General features: G+C 41.5%; 1 protein-coding gene across 1 annotated transcript in view; it reads right to left on the reverse strand.

The window, feature by feature from the left end:
- Positions 1-13,397, reverse strand: part of ACVR1 (activin A receptor type 1) — a 129,308-nt gene that overhangs the window by 63,247 nt on the left and 52,664 nt on the right. Inside the window, exon 2 of the mRNA XM_007111810.4 lies at positions 12,356-12,538. The gene's annotated coding sequence lies outside the window, so the exon portion shown is untranslated. The remainder of the gene's footprint in view (positions 1-12,355; positions 12,539-13,397) is intronic.

The following is a 13,397-nucleotide window of genomic DNA, read 5'->3' on the forward strand; positions in this document are numbered from 1 at the left end:
ACGAACCCGTGTCCCCTGCATCGGCAGGCGGACTCTCAACCACTGCGCCACCAGGGAAGCCCCCGCCCATGCCTATTTTTAATGACTTTTTCACCATCCACGTGAAGTCACTCACTCACCGTTAGTGAAGGCTGTCACAACTGTTCCATGACAGTTATTTTCTTTACGTCTCTTTTATATGGCCTATGCTATGCCTTCCATAAGAAAAAAAATCTTTCTCTTTAATATAAAAGGTAGAGGCAAAGCAGAAAAGAATTAGAGTGATTCTGCTTTCCCTTAGTTATCTGTCAACAGCACATCATTATTACAGTAACAGTAATGCCACTTACAAAGTAGCCAGGCACGGTGCTTAGGGATCCTATGTATTATCTCTTTCAATCTCTCCCCAAAACACTCTAAAATAAATACTCATATTAATCCCAGTTTACAAATAAGAAAATGGGTAGGTAGAAGTAACTTGCTCAAGCACATAAAGTCAAACCCAAAGCCATGTGACCAGAGTTCAGGTCCTAATTAACAAACGCTCACAACCTTCATTAAAGCAGTTTAGCTTCCTAAACTATGGAACTAACCATAGTCTTCCTTAACATTTTATCCAAGCTTCAACACGTTGTGCACTTTACCCATCTTGATTTTCCTCTCAGAAAACAATCTTTGGGGCTTCCCTGGTGGCGCAGTGGTTGCGCGTCCGCCTGCCGATGCAGGGGAACCGGGTTCGCGCCCCGGTCTGGGAGGGTCCCACGTGCCGCGGAGCGGCTGGGCCCGTGAGCCATGGCCGCTGGGCCTGCGCGTCCGGAGCCTGTCCTCCGCAACGGGAGAGGCCGCGACAGAGGGAGGCCCGCATACCACAAAAAAAAAAAAAAAAAAGAAAACAATCTTTATTCATGGTTATTTGGGCCACCTTTCAATCATGCCCGCTTTCCATTTCTCTAACCTCAAATTAATTTCATAAACCCTGTAACCTCAGATTATCTCCCCTGACCCTGGGGGAAAAAAAAAAATCTTGATGTGAAAGGGAAGGCAGGCCACGTTGCTAGTACACAAGTGGTTGCTACCTCCCCCCTGCCATCCCCATTCTTCAGTTCTCTTGTGACGCATCATAAAATAAAAACAGGTATTAGCGTTAAGTCGGGCACATTTGGGAGGCAAATTAGATCCAGCAAGACAGACTCTAAACATACAATCTTGAGGGAAGGTATACTTACAACCACCACCTCCAAGGGGGACAAAAATCAGCCATTATGTGACAAGAGTTATGTCTCTTCTATGCTCAACAAGCAGAGAGAGAAACCAAGGACAGCTTGCTCCAAACTACCTGGGCCTTTGGAAAGGGTGGCGAGAGACATGGGCTGTCAGTTATAGCTGCAAAGAAAGGCTAAACCAAAGCATCATACCATATAAGTTAAGTCAGGGTCTTTTCTCCAGTTCACAAATGACCTGTGAAATATTTTTAACACCACACTCTGTCTGAACTGGCAATGTGCAAGTTGCCAGGGCTTGGTTTTATATAGACTTCACTGCTGCGGGAGGGTTTCTGGTGGGGTGTTACTTTCAGAATATTAGCATGTAATTTGATCTTTCAAGATAGATGAATACAAATAGCTTCTTGGACAAGTCCTATAGAACTGAAATCCAGCCCCTGGATCAGTTCATCCTGTAGTTAGAGGAAATAATTACAGATTATTTCAGGAAAGAAAGGGTTTTGACTGAAAGAGTTATACTACAAACATTCCAGCTGTGACAGATGGACCCAAGATGTGGTTTGGAAAGGCCAGGAAAAGAATAATATAATCTGGTTAAAAAAAAAAAAAAAAAAAAAAGGCAAGGGTAGGTAAATGAATGAAAATAAGTAAAAGGATACGCTACCATGTAAGAACCAAAGAAACCCCAGTAGACTTACTTTAATAGTATACAGGACGAAACTGACTTTGCTACACCGCTACCAAATATAAAGATAATAACTAAGCTAAGCTTCTGAGATTCCAATGTTTTGATCACCCACGGCATGCCTTACTGGTATGTCAAGTCTCGGTTTTATTTTAACGCGCTTGACTACATGGAAACTGTCCCTCGTCTTCCACTTCATTCCCTCTGTATCAAATAGCCACGGCTCTCCGCTTTGTTTCAACTGATAGGACCCATCATCTCCCAGCTGTTTTGTTCTATTCTCTTAGACAGCTCAGGGCTCCTCTCCCTCCAGTTTACCAACTGGGACTTTCTTTTATTTTATTTTATTTTTTTTACCTACTGGTAGAAAGGACCCTGTTATTCCCCCTATCCTCACCCCCAACTCCACCAGTGAAACTCTTAGATGAGTAACTGTAAAGTCCATCTAAAATCCCACCTCCTCCCAAAGCCCTCAGTTAGATGCCTTCTCGGCCCTCTGCTGCATTCCTCACTGCCTGCAGTTTCCCCTTTAGCCTAAGAGAGCAGACCCTTCCCATCCCTCCTGTTACCAGACAAATGGTATCTCAGGCACTGCCATCTGACACAACTGTCCCAATTCTAAGGCTAATGTGACTAACGCGTAATAATTTGAAGGGTGGGGGGGGAATTAAATAAAAAAGACGTCAGCACCAAGGAGGTCTATTTCTCTCTCTCTTTTTAAAATGGGAGGCACTAGAGCAGATTTCTGTGGAGGTGAGAAAAACCACCCTTTATACACCAGCCTGACCAGAGACCTTCTCATCCGTAGCCCACACACACTCAAGCCCATTCCTGCCTCAGACTGCCCCCCACGCTCACCCCACAGCGCCCTGCTGTCTTCTTCACAGCACTTAACGCTGCATGACATCTGTCATTTATGTATTAGTTTATTGGTCTTTATTATGTCTCTCCCTCTCCCATCCCTCCTTACTCCACACACCAAAGTTTAAGCAGCACAAGAGTGAGGACGCTGTCTGGCTCATGGCTGCATCCCCATCCTGGCGCATACGAGGCACTCAATGTACATGAAAACACATTAATTCTAACATCTTAGTCTATGTTACACTTTGGTTTGGGTGGGGAGAGGAGAGTGAGGTTTAAGGAATTTTTTACAAGCTGGCCAGGAAATGACTGGGGGAGAGGGCTGCTCCTCATCCTCAATGTAATATAGCTGCAACCAGGTACTGGAGATAAATTAAAAGATATCATTTGTAACCTGGATTTCAGTTTTCAAGGGTGTCATCCAAGAGAAGCAGCCAAACAAAAAGACGGCTGGCAGACTCTGGGTATACCAGACAACTCCCTGGTGGACAACATCCCATTTGGATAGGACTGCTTGGCTCTCTAGTTGCAGACACCAGCTGATCTGCCCAGAGCCATCCCCCGTGACCTCTGAGACAGCTTCTGTAGCTTGAAAATACATCTCCTCCGAGTCAGGAATTGACATATCATCTCCCCCCACTAGTCTCCTAACAGTTATTGACGCTATTTGGAAAGCCATGCTTCCATGCCTATTAATAACCTTCAGAAAGCCCTGAGGAAGTGTCAAGAGAAAAACAGATCTGGCTGATGGAAGCCAAAGCCTCAATCAGAGGTTATAATTAGCAATTAATAGATCTGAAGAAAAAGAAAGTTGTAACATTTTCTGTATCACATGTTATCTGTTCAGGAAGCTTAAAACAAAATATTTAGCCAATGAATTCAAGGAATGCTGAGTCAAGAACACCAGTCTTTACAGAAAGAAACTCTTTTAAAGACCGCTTATCTATTTAAATAAACCAGCTACTAAGTTTATCCCTACATCAACAATTCCAGAGAATTTAGCCTGGCTGATATCATTAAACCTTTATAGTTATTTACATCCTTATAAAGTTTCTTCAGGTGACACCTTAAATAGCAACCAAATCAATCTATTCTAAAATAACTGAACAACTAATTAACATTCATCTTTAAAAAGACTTTTCTTAGTGGTCTTTCTCCTCTCCCCTCCCCCAGTTAGAATGTGATTAACGGAATTCTCTCACAACTTAGCTTGAAATATGCTTTTGCCCCTGGAGCAGCTAAAGCAGAATCAGATAATTGTGGTATGACTCAACAAATGCACAGCTGTTCATTTAAATATATCCATCAAAAGTATAAATATGATCATGAGAAAGAAAATGAGCCGTGTACACAGGGTCAGTGTACAAGTGGAACAAGTTAGCATCGAAGTAACCACAACAGAAAACAAGGAGGAGGGGAAATAAGACAGGGAAAGGCTCTGATACCACAGAGAAAGAGACCAGAAAACTTTCATAACCAAAAAACCACCCACCCAAACCAAAACGCTCGGAATTCCCTGGTGGCGCAGTAGTTAAAAATCCGCCTGCCAATGCAGGGGACACGGGTTCAAGTCCTGGTCCCAGAAGATCCCACATGCCGCGGAGCAGCTAAGCCCGTGCGCCACAACTACTGAGCCCGTGTGCCACAACTAATAAAGCCTGCATGCCTAGAGCCCGTGCTCCGCAACAAGAGACGCCACCGCAGTGAGAAGCCCGCGCACTGCACCGAAGAGTAGGCCCCGCTCGCCACAACTAGAGAAAGCCCTCACGCAGCAACGAAGACCAAACACAGCCAAAACAATAAATAAATAAGATAAATAAATTTATTTAAAAAAAATCAAAATGCTCAATTGACCTAAATTAGAAATTAATGGCATGTTAAAAGTAAAAATAAAAAAATAAAATAAATTTTTAAAAAGTAAAAATAAATGCACTCTACTAAGTGGGGAGAAAGAAACGAAATCTAGGAGACGGAAGATGCTCCCAAGTACACAGAGGTAGAAAGCCTACAGGGTAGAAATGATGAATCCAACCTATTATGAAGAAAAAAGACACGGAGGCAGAGAAAAACAGGAGGAACAGGGTACTCACCTCAGTCCTCTCCCAACAACCTTCGAAGTCAGACATTAGGAAATCCAGAAAATGTAGAGATCCCTCCAACAGTCAGTCCCAAAGCAAATAACTGGAAAGCACCACCCTGTACCAGGCAACCCCTCTTGGAGGTTCTACACGTATAAGAGTGTCACCTGAACACGAAGAAAGGGAAACTAAAAAAGAGAAAACAGAATGTGAAGAGGAGCAGGAGGAGTGCTGAATAAGGAAAAAGGGCCAACGTCAGCCATAAAAACCCCACTCCTTCCTTCTTCCTCAGGGATGGGCCCAAAGGCCCAGTCAGAACTTGAGAAGCAGAGGTACCTATGCAAAGACTTGAGTACCTCTCCTCCTTTAATGTGTAATTCAAAATATTAACCAATAGAAAGAACATCTAATTCATGATGACCATTTTCAAGCTTTTCCCAAACCATCAAAACTCAAGTGCTTGGCAAAAAATAACCTATCTGGTACTGGGCGGTGGGGGGGCGGGGGGGGTGGGTGGCTAACCTCATGCTTGGCCTGACCACTCAGTCATCATCCTGCATAAGGAACCATTCACATCCTCCCAATTTACAGGCAAACCACTCTTACATTATTATAAGCAACAACTATTTCAGCAGCCACCACCTCCCTCGGCCCCAAGTCCTCCCATATCTACCCTCTTCATACCCTCGCGGAAAACTTTCTAGAAAGAGCACTCTACAAAGCTCCTTCCACATCTCCCCCCTCCATCCGGTCCATCACCAAAATGCCTCTGGCTAAGGTTCTATCTCTTTGTAACCTTACCTTAACCTTCAGATTCACAGGGGAGCTTCCTCAGAAGTCAGACTCTGAAGCCTCACCCACCAAGATTTGTATTTGATTGACCTGAGATGAGGCCTAGGAATCCCCCAGTCCCCCGGCAATTTGGGTGATGCTGAGAATGCTGAGGGTGGCATCAACTGGTCCATTCCCTAGGTTCTTCCCTAGCTGGGATTCAGAGGCTCCATCTCTCTGCTATCTTTACTTTTATGGGTTGGATCTGCTCAGTTTCCTTGCATGGGGAGTTTCCTCTTCTGCCACTCATATCTTAAACGCTGGTTTCCCTTGAGGCCTCACATCTCAGCCCTCCCTTCTTCTCATTCAAGATGTTACCCAGCTTCAAGGCCACTGAGCCAAACGGAACCACCAGGTTAGGATTCTTTACTCATCTTTCCACTTCCCTGACTATTCCTTCCTTACCACCTTCTTTCCCTATCATATGTCCTCGTCTTTTCACTGTTTATAAAATTAATTTTTAAAAATTTTGCATAACAGGCATTTCAAGTTACATTGAGAAAAAGGACAATAAAACCTATTTTGGACCTCCCAGTTTCAAAAATAAGCCACATCCTACCACTCAGTTCCAAAAATAAGAAATCTTATTTCCTCTATTCTGCCCATTTTCTTCCTGATGTATTTTAATGAGAATCCCAGAACTCACATCATTTCACCCACAAATTCTTTAACAGATAAGGACTTTTTCTAAACATAACTATAAAACCAACATCTCATCTAACAAAATTAAAAGTATTCCTCCTCCAAAAATCATCTAAAAGCTAATCAGTGTTTAAATTTGCCCAGTTTTCAACAACTATAAACATCCCCCACTCCTCCCCCTGAAAATTGCGAGGAGAATGGGGATAGCACACAAAAAGAGAATTGTTTTTCTCGCCTTTTTTTGTGTGTGTGTGGTACACGGGTCTCTCACTGTTGTGGCCTCTCCCGTTGCGGAGCACAGGCTCCGGACGCACAGGCCCAGCAACCATGGCTCACGGGCCCAGCCGCTCCGCGGCATGTGGGATCTTCCCGGATCGGGGCACGAACCCGTGTCCCCTGCATCGGCAGGCGGACGCGCAACCACTGCGCCACCAGGGAAGCCCTTTCTCGCCTTTCAGTTATCATCACTAGTGGTGTGGTGTTGGGACTGTGGCAGTGTGGAGAACACTGTGTGTAATGTGTGGAAGACAGCAAATGCCTAACTATGGCCTATTCAAATACTATTGTTCCCTGCTGTTCTGGAGGACCTAAATTTTCTGCGTGGAATAAGGGAGTTAGAGATGTAATTCAGAAAAGGTTAAGTAAGAACCATATAAACTGAATTTGAATCGGAAGCAACAGTATGAGCTCACTGAGTATTTTATACATACATATTTCCTCTGTCCACTAAAAAGGCCTAGAAACAATGACCTACCCAGTAGCAGTGAGCATTCCGAATACCCAGACTGTGGGGTTAAACTACCATTTCCCACTAAAAGAAAGAGAACAAGTTGAATTGAATGAACCATGAGGATGCAATCACCAAATCCAGCCAGTTGGAAATTAGAGGTCGAATAGCTGAGCTCTTCAACAGATAAACTGTAAGAAAAGGAAAGAGCTGGAAGGGGAACCTGAGGTTTAGGAGACTTCAAAGACATAAGAAGATGCGCAAGACTAAACTACAGTGGCTAGATATGCACAGGCAGGTGACAAGACCATACAGAAAGGCAACGAAGCAATTACTATAGAAGTCAGGAAAGTGGTTACCTCTGGAGAGAGAGCGGGACCGTGACAGGCATGGAACATGCCAAGGGGCTCTAGGGAGGCCGCTAATACTCTCTTGACCTGTGTGGTGGTCACAAAAATACTTACCTTATAAAAATTAACTAAGCCATGTGTACTTTGTGTGATATCTGCATCTGTGTTTTACTTTATAATAAAAAGGTAAAAAGGAGAAGACTAAAGAGGAATGTGTGTTGTTCCAAAAACGGTGCAGACTAACACACACATACACACACACACTCAGAGGAAGTAACAGCATTGCATATCATACATATATGCAAAAAATTTGCCCAGGTTTGTGTTACAAATAAGTTTATATAATAACCTTCTGAAATGTCAGAACCTTCTGAAATGTCACCTTCTGAAACTATTTTTTACCTTCAGACAGGAAAATTGTTTTTTCAAGTTACAAGTTTATTAATTTTTAATAGAGAAATAGGCTTCACTTACCTAGTCATTATCAGAAATCAAGTATTAAACTAAAAAAGTAACACAGCATCTTACGATAAGTTGGTCCTTCCTCTCTCCTACTTCAATTACATAAGTTTCATGGGTCAAGGATATCGAAAGATTGGAGAGTCCAGATCAATGTTTCCCAAACACTGTGCAACATCATCACCAAATAAGAAAAATTAACACCATAAAGATGTGAAACCTCCCTCACAAAACTTATCTAGACATTTTACACAATCCCAATCATCATACTAACAGGTTTGCTTCTTAGCGGGGAGGGAGTGGTGACTACATATGATAATTTTAAAGTTCATATATTTTTTTTACAAACCACACACACAAATAAATATGAAAATTCTGTAAAATGGAACTTTAAAGTTCTGTAAAAGGGAACTTAAAATAAACATGAAAATTCAGTAAAATGGAACTACCCCTACAAAAGAGAAAAAAAAGTATTAAGCTCCAAGAGTTTAAGAAAAACAGTGTGATCCTACTACACACACAGGCAAAGAGATCAATTAAACTAAATGGATATCCCAGAAATAGACCACAATGTACATGGGAATTTATAATACAAAAGAAATCAAAAGGGAAAATTTGGGACTATTCAGTAAAATTGGAATGACTAGCCAATGATGGGACAGAGACTGCTTATTTTCCACTAAAATTCCTTCTTCACTTCTTCTTGGGCACATGCTGACCAGCACGGATTGCATTCCCCACACTCCCTCACAGCCAGATGTGCCCACAAGACTCTGTTCTCACCAATGGAAGCAGGAAGTGACATGTGATCACTTGCCCTGAACACTCTCCTTCGTCCTTCACATGCAGGGAACCCAGCTATGGTAGCAACCCAGTCATGACCATGCAGATAACTACAGTGACAATTCCTAGAGCCACAGGACAGAAGGAACCTGACTCTCAACGACCAGCGGATACGGGCAGTTCTGCTGACTTGCTTTGCTCACAGTGGAACTGTTAAGTGAAGAAAAAAGTCAACTCCTCTGTTCTTCGAACCATAGCATATTTCAGTCCCTTGGTTACAGCAACTCAGCCTTACCCTAATTAATAGAGCACCTAGAGAAAAATTAAGTTGGATTCATACCTAACATTCCAGATGGATCAAAGATTTAGGCCTAAAAAAAGAACCAAATGACACTACAAGGAAAGATAAGTTTTTAACTCTAAGAATGGAAAAGGTCTTTTAAACTGTCATACAAAGTCCTGAAGCCACAAAAAGGTTGATTATATATTTATCTCTATAAATATTTTGGGGAGGCGGTGGTAGCCGGTGGCGGGGGGGGGTGCCGCATGGCTTGTGGGATCTCAGTTCCCCGACCAGGGATCGAACCCGGGCCCCGGCAGTGAAAGCGCCAAATCCTAACCACTGGACCGTCAGGGAATTCCCTCTATAACTAATATTTTTAAACGTCTTTTATCTACTGTCTCTTCCACTAGGACGTAAGCTCTATGGAGCAAGAACTGGGATCTATTTTCTTCACTATTGTATAACCTACTACCTAGAATAAGTGCTTAATGCATAAGAGGCATTCAATAAATATTTGTTGAATGAATTGGTAAATTTAAGTATACAAAATTTTAAATAATCTACACTGCAAAATAATTATTTATACACAAATGACCAAGTAAAATATCACATATCCCAAGGAGAGAAAGCAGGGGGAGGGGGGGTGCTAATTTGTTAATGCATAGGAGCTCCTGTGAACTGATAATAAAAAGATCAATAACCCAACAGGAAAATAGACAAAGGACACTAACATAGAGGGAACAGAACAGGAAATATAAATGGCCTTTAAACTTATGAAAAGATGCTCAATGTCCATCAAAATAAGAAAAAATGCAAATTAAAGCTCCATTAAACTGTCATTTTTCGCCTATAGGTTTGGCAGAGAAGAAATTATCAGTTTGACAAGGGTACGAGGAAGCAGGGTTTTCATCCATTGCTGGTGGAATCTAAAATTTTGCAAGCTCTATGAAGAGAGCAATTTGGCAATATTTCTACCAAAATTAAAATGTGCATATCCTTTGACCCAGCAATTCCACTATTAGAAATGGATCCTACAGATACATTCACAAACATATTTAAAATGATATATGTACAAGGTTATTCCCTACAGCCTTGTTCATGATAATAAAACTGGAAATGATCTATATGGTCATCAACATAGTACTGGTTAAATAAACTCCAGCCCATCTCTAAGTGGAATGCTTTTTCACTTGGGTAAAAAAAAAAAAGAAATTGCAATAATCTTTAGATTATTGCTGGTATATGCCTGAAATCTCTGAAAGAATATATAAGAAATTGGTAACAATGGTTGTCTCCAGGAAGGGTAACTGGGAGACAGAGGGAGGAGGGAGACTTATTTTTCACTCTTTTTGTACCTTTGAAACCTTATAAACATTGATTATATTATTACCTTCCTAGAAATAAATATTTTATAAAATAATAACAATCCAAATATTCATGTTGGTCCCAGATATCTAAAAACTTGTCTGGTGATTCTTGCTGTCAATCACACTAGGAAGCTATTGAGCTGAACAATTTTAACCCTGTTTCATAATTAAGAATCACAGGGTTAGCAATTAACTAACACCATCATCTCCTCCTCCTCCCTCAAATAAATATATGTGCAAAATAAAGTCAGTCTCTTAATTCCACCCCTGTTATTCATTACTTTCTCTTAGAACTCATTCAACCACCTCATTTCATGCCACCTTAAATGGGCATGAAAATATCTCATAGTGCTCCAAGGATGGTAGCCAGAACTAACAACTATGCTAATATATTAACACAGCCTAGTGCCAAATGTTCCTTCCAGGCATCCAGAAGATGAAAACTTGACATAACTGACACCTCGGCAACAGCCCAAAGCTGTGTATCATCTGCCTTGGAAAATAAAAACTCACATCCTCAATGACTAAGAGTCCAAAGTCAACAGTCATGGCTTTTGTCTTTTCCCTAATGTGAAAGGTCTCCCCCCCCCCATATCCCCCTTTAAATTTTAGGCTAACCCCATCACTTGAGGACTGATTGTTATTATGTTACAGCCATGTAAAGAACACTAAGAAGTCATTACTTATATTGAGATTCTGCTTAAAAGGGAAAATTCTGCTTAAAAAGGAAAATATCCAAAGCATATCAAGTGAAAGGAAAAAGCAAGTTGTAAAACCAAATGTGTAGCCACGTTCCATCAATTTTTAAACATAATTAATACACATAATTTGTGTGTCTATGAAAAGTTTGTATGTGAAAAATTGTGTGTTCCAAATCATTAGCTGTGGGTAAAAGAGAAAAGGAAGGGAGAAAATTTTATCTTTAGACTATTTTGTACTACTTGAAATTAAATAATCAAAAATAAACTTTTACATAAAAGAATAAAATTTTTGAAAATAATAAATTAGACTTTCCTTAAAAAAGAGAGCACTTGACAACTACTACAGACCTTGCCCCAAAGTTCTGAACCTAAAGAGGCTACAGAGACCTCATGCTTCTGTCTCTATGTACAAGTTTCAAACCATATCCAGGCAATCCAACTTTTAACTCAGAGACACTCCCACATACATTTAGCACTTCAGGCCTCCCCTCATAGAAACATCTTACAGACTCTATTCTAAAGTTGGTATTTGTGTTATCCCCATAGCTTAACACAACCTTAATAGCATTTCATCCTGAGAGCGAGACTTCTTTACAGAGATTTCAAAGTACTCCAAGGAAGCATATTATGAAAATGTAGTTCTGGGAAAGGTAAAAGTATGGAGACAATAAAAACATCAGTGGTGCCAAGGAGTGGGTAGGGGGCAGGGATTAATAGTCGGAGCACAGGATTTATAGGGAAGTAAAACTTTTCTGTAGGGTACTATGATGGGGGATCCATATTACTATACATTTGTCCAAACCCACAGAATGCACAACAAGAGCAGATCCTAATGTAAACTATGGGCTCTGGGTGATAATGATGTGTTAGTGCGGATCAACTACTATAATAAATGGACCACTCTGCTGGGGAGACAGAGTCTGGGAGAGGCCGGGTGTGTGGGGGACAGGAGCGCCTATGAGAACTCTCTGTAGTTTCTGCTCAGGTTTGCTGTGAACATAAAACTGCTCTAAAACATAGCCTATTTAGAAGGAAAGAAAAAAAAAGTGGTCCTATAAGGTGAAAAGAATGGCAGAAGCATTTTATACGTAGGGAAATGTTGGTAGTATTTGAACAACTTGGCCAGAGTTAAAAGATAACTGAGCAACTCCACCAAAAAAAGCCTACATTCAAGGTAATGCAAAAATAAAGAACCGTTGGGTTTGGTCCTCTCTCTCTTATGCTGGATTCATACAAAGCAACGAAATGATCATCGTGGCTAAGAATTGACCATGTCAATTTGATCTCTGCCAAGGAGCATTAAAAGAGGTGATTTGTTGAAATGTCTCTACTGCTGGCCCTGGCAAGGCCACTGAGAGTTCCTAGGTAAAAAGCTGGCTTAGCTACCTTAGAGCTGGCTCCGGGGCATCTCCTCCCGCAGTCCTTCCAGCAGTGGCTCTTCCCCGGAGCTCCGCTCACTTGCTCCTGGAGCCTTGGAGGTGGGAGAGGCGCTCCCAGAGTCTCCTGGAATAATGAGAATTCTCCAGTAGCTCTCGCGCTGGCAATGTGATGCTCGCAAGCGGCTTGGGGCTGCGGAGGGGAAGAAGAAAGAAAACCAGCTAAGCAGAAGAAAAGTCTGTAGTTGTGAATGTGCAGGCTAAAGGAAGTGCACACTTGACAAGCCTTTCAATTGAGACCACAAAACCAAGGCCGATTTACAATTGCAGCAAGGATGGAAAGGGCTGGAAAACAGACATGCAGTAAGTTGAGGTCACAGGTCCGTACCGACCTTAAATATTTTTCTAAATGACACAAAACCCAGTGGAATCTGCAGTTGGTAAACTTCAAAATCAAGCTCCTTTAAAGTCCATATACCCCGTACTCTAGCCATTACAAAAACAAACAAAAAAAAAAAAACAAAGGCTTTGCATATATCAACTATGATATGTACCCGGGAAAAACAAAGTTCAAGCCGTCCACAAGTATAGAATGAAAGTCTCTCTCCAGACCCCCGGCTGCTCCTAGAGACACCCCATGTACCACAGTAACCAGTTTCTCGTGTATCCACCCAAAAATAACCTGGTTTGGGTTCATTTTCAACCACCACTCTCAGCTGTAGACAGATCTAGTTCAAAGACTCATAAAACAATGGTGGGGTTAGGATCACACAGCAGAAGGGAAGGGGGCTCTAGATAACTATCAAAAAAAAAACCAAAAAGCCACCCAAGCTCCTTTTTCCTTTAGGAAGACTTTAAAAACATCAACATTTGTCAAAGGAAGAGGAAATTTTTATTAGAACCAAACTTTCCCATTCAAATAGCTGAGCAACACAAAACATTGAAAAACGTACTCCTTTTGGAAAATAGCACCTTTTTATTTTTTAACCTCAAGGGACACTTTGCCAAGAAAACTTTCATGTAAATAAATCAAAGCAGAAAACAAATCCAAA

The sequence above is a fragment of the Physeter macrocephalus genome, chromosome 2, assembly GCF_002837175.3.
Source record: "Physeter macrocephalus isolate SW-GA chromosome 2, ASM283717v5, whole genome shotgun sequence".
Lineage (NCBI taxonomy): Eukaryota > Metazoa > Chordata > Mammalia > Artiodactyla > Physeteridae > Physeter > Physeter macrocephalus.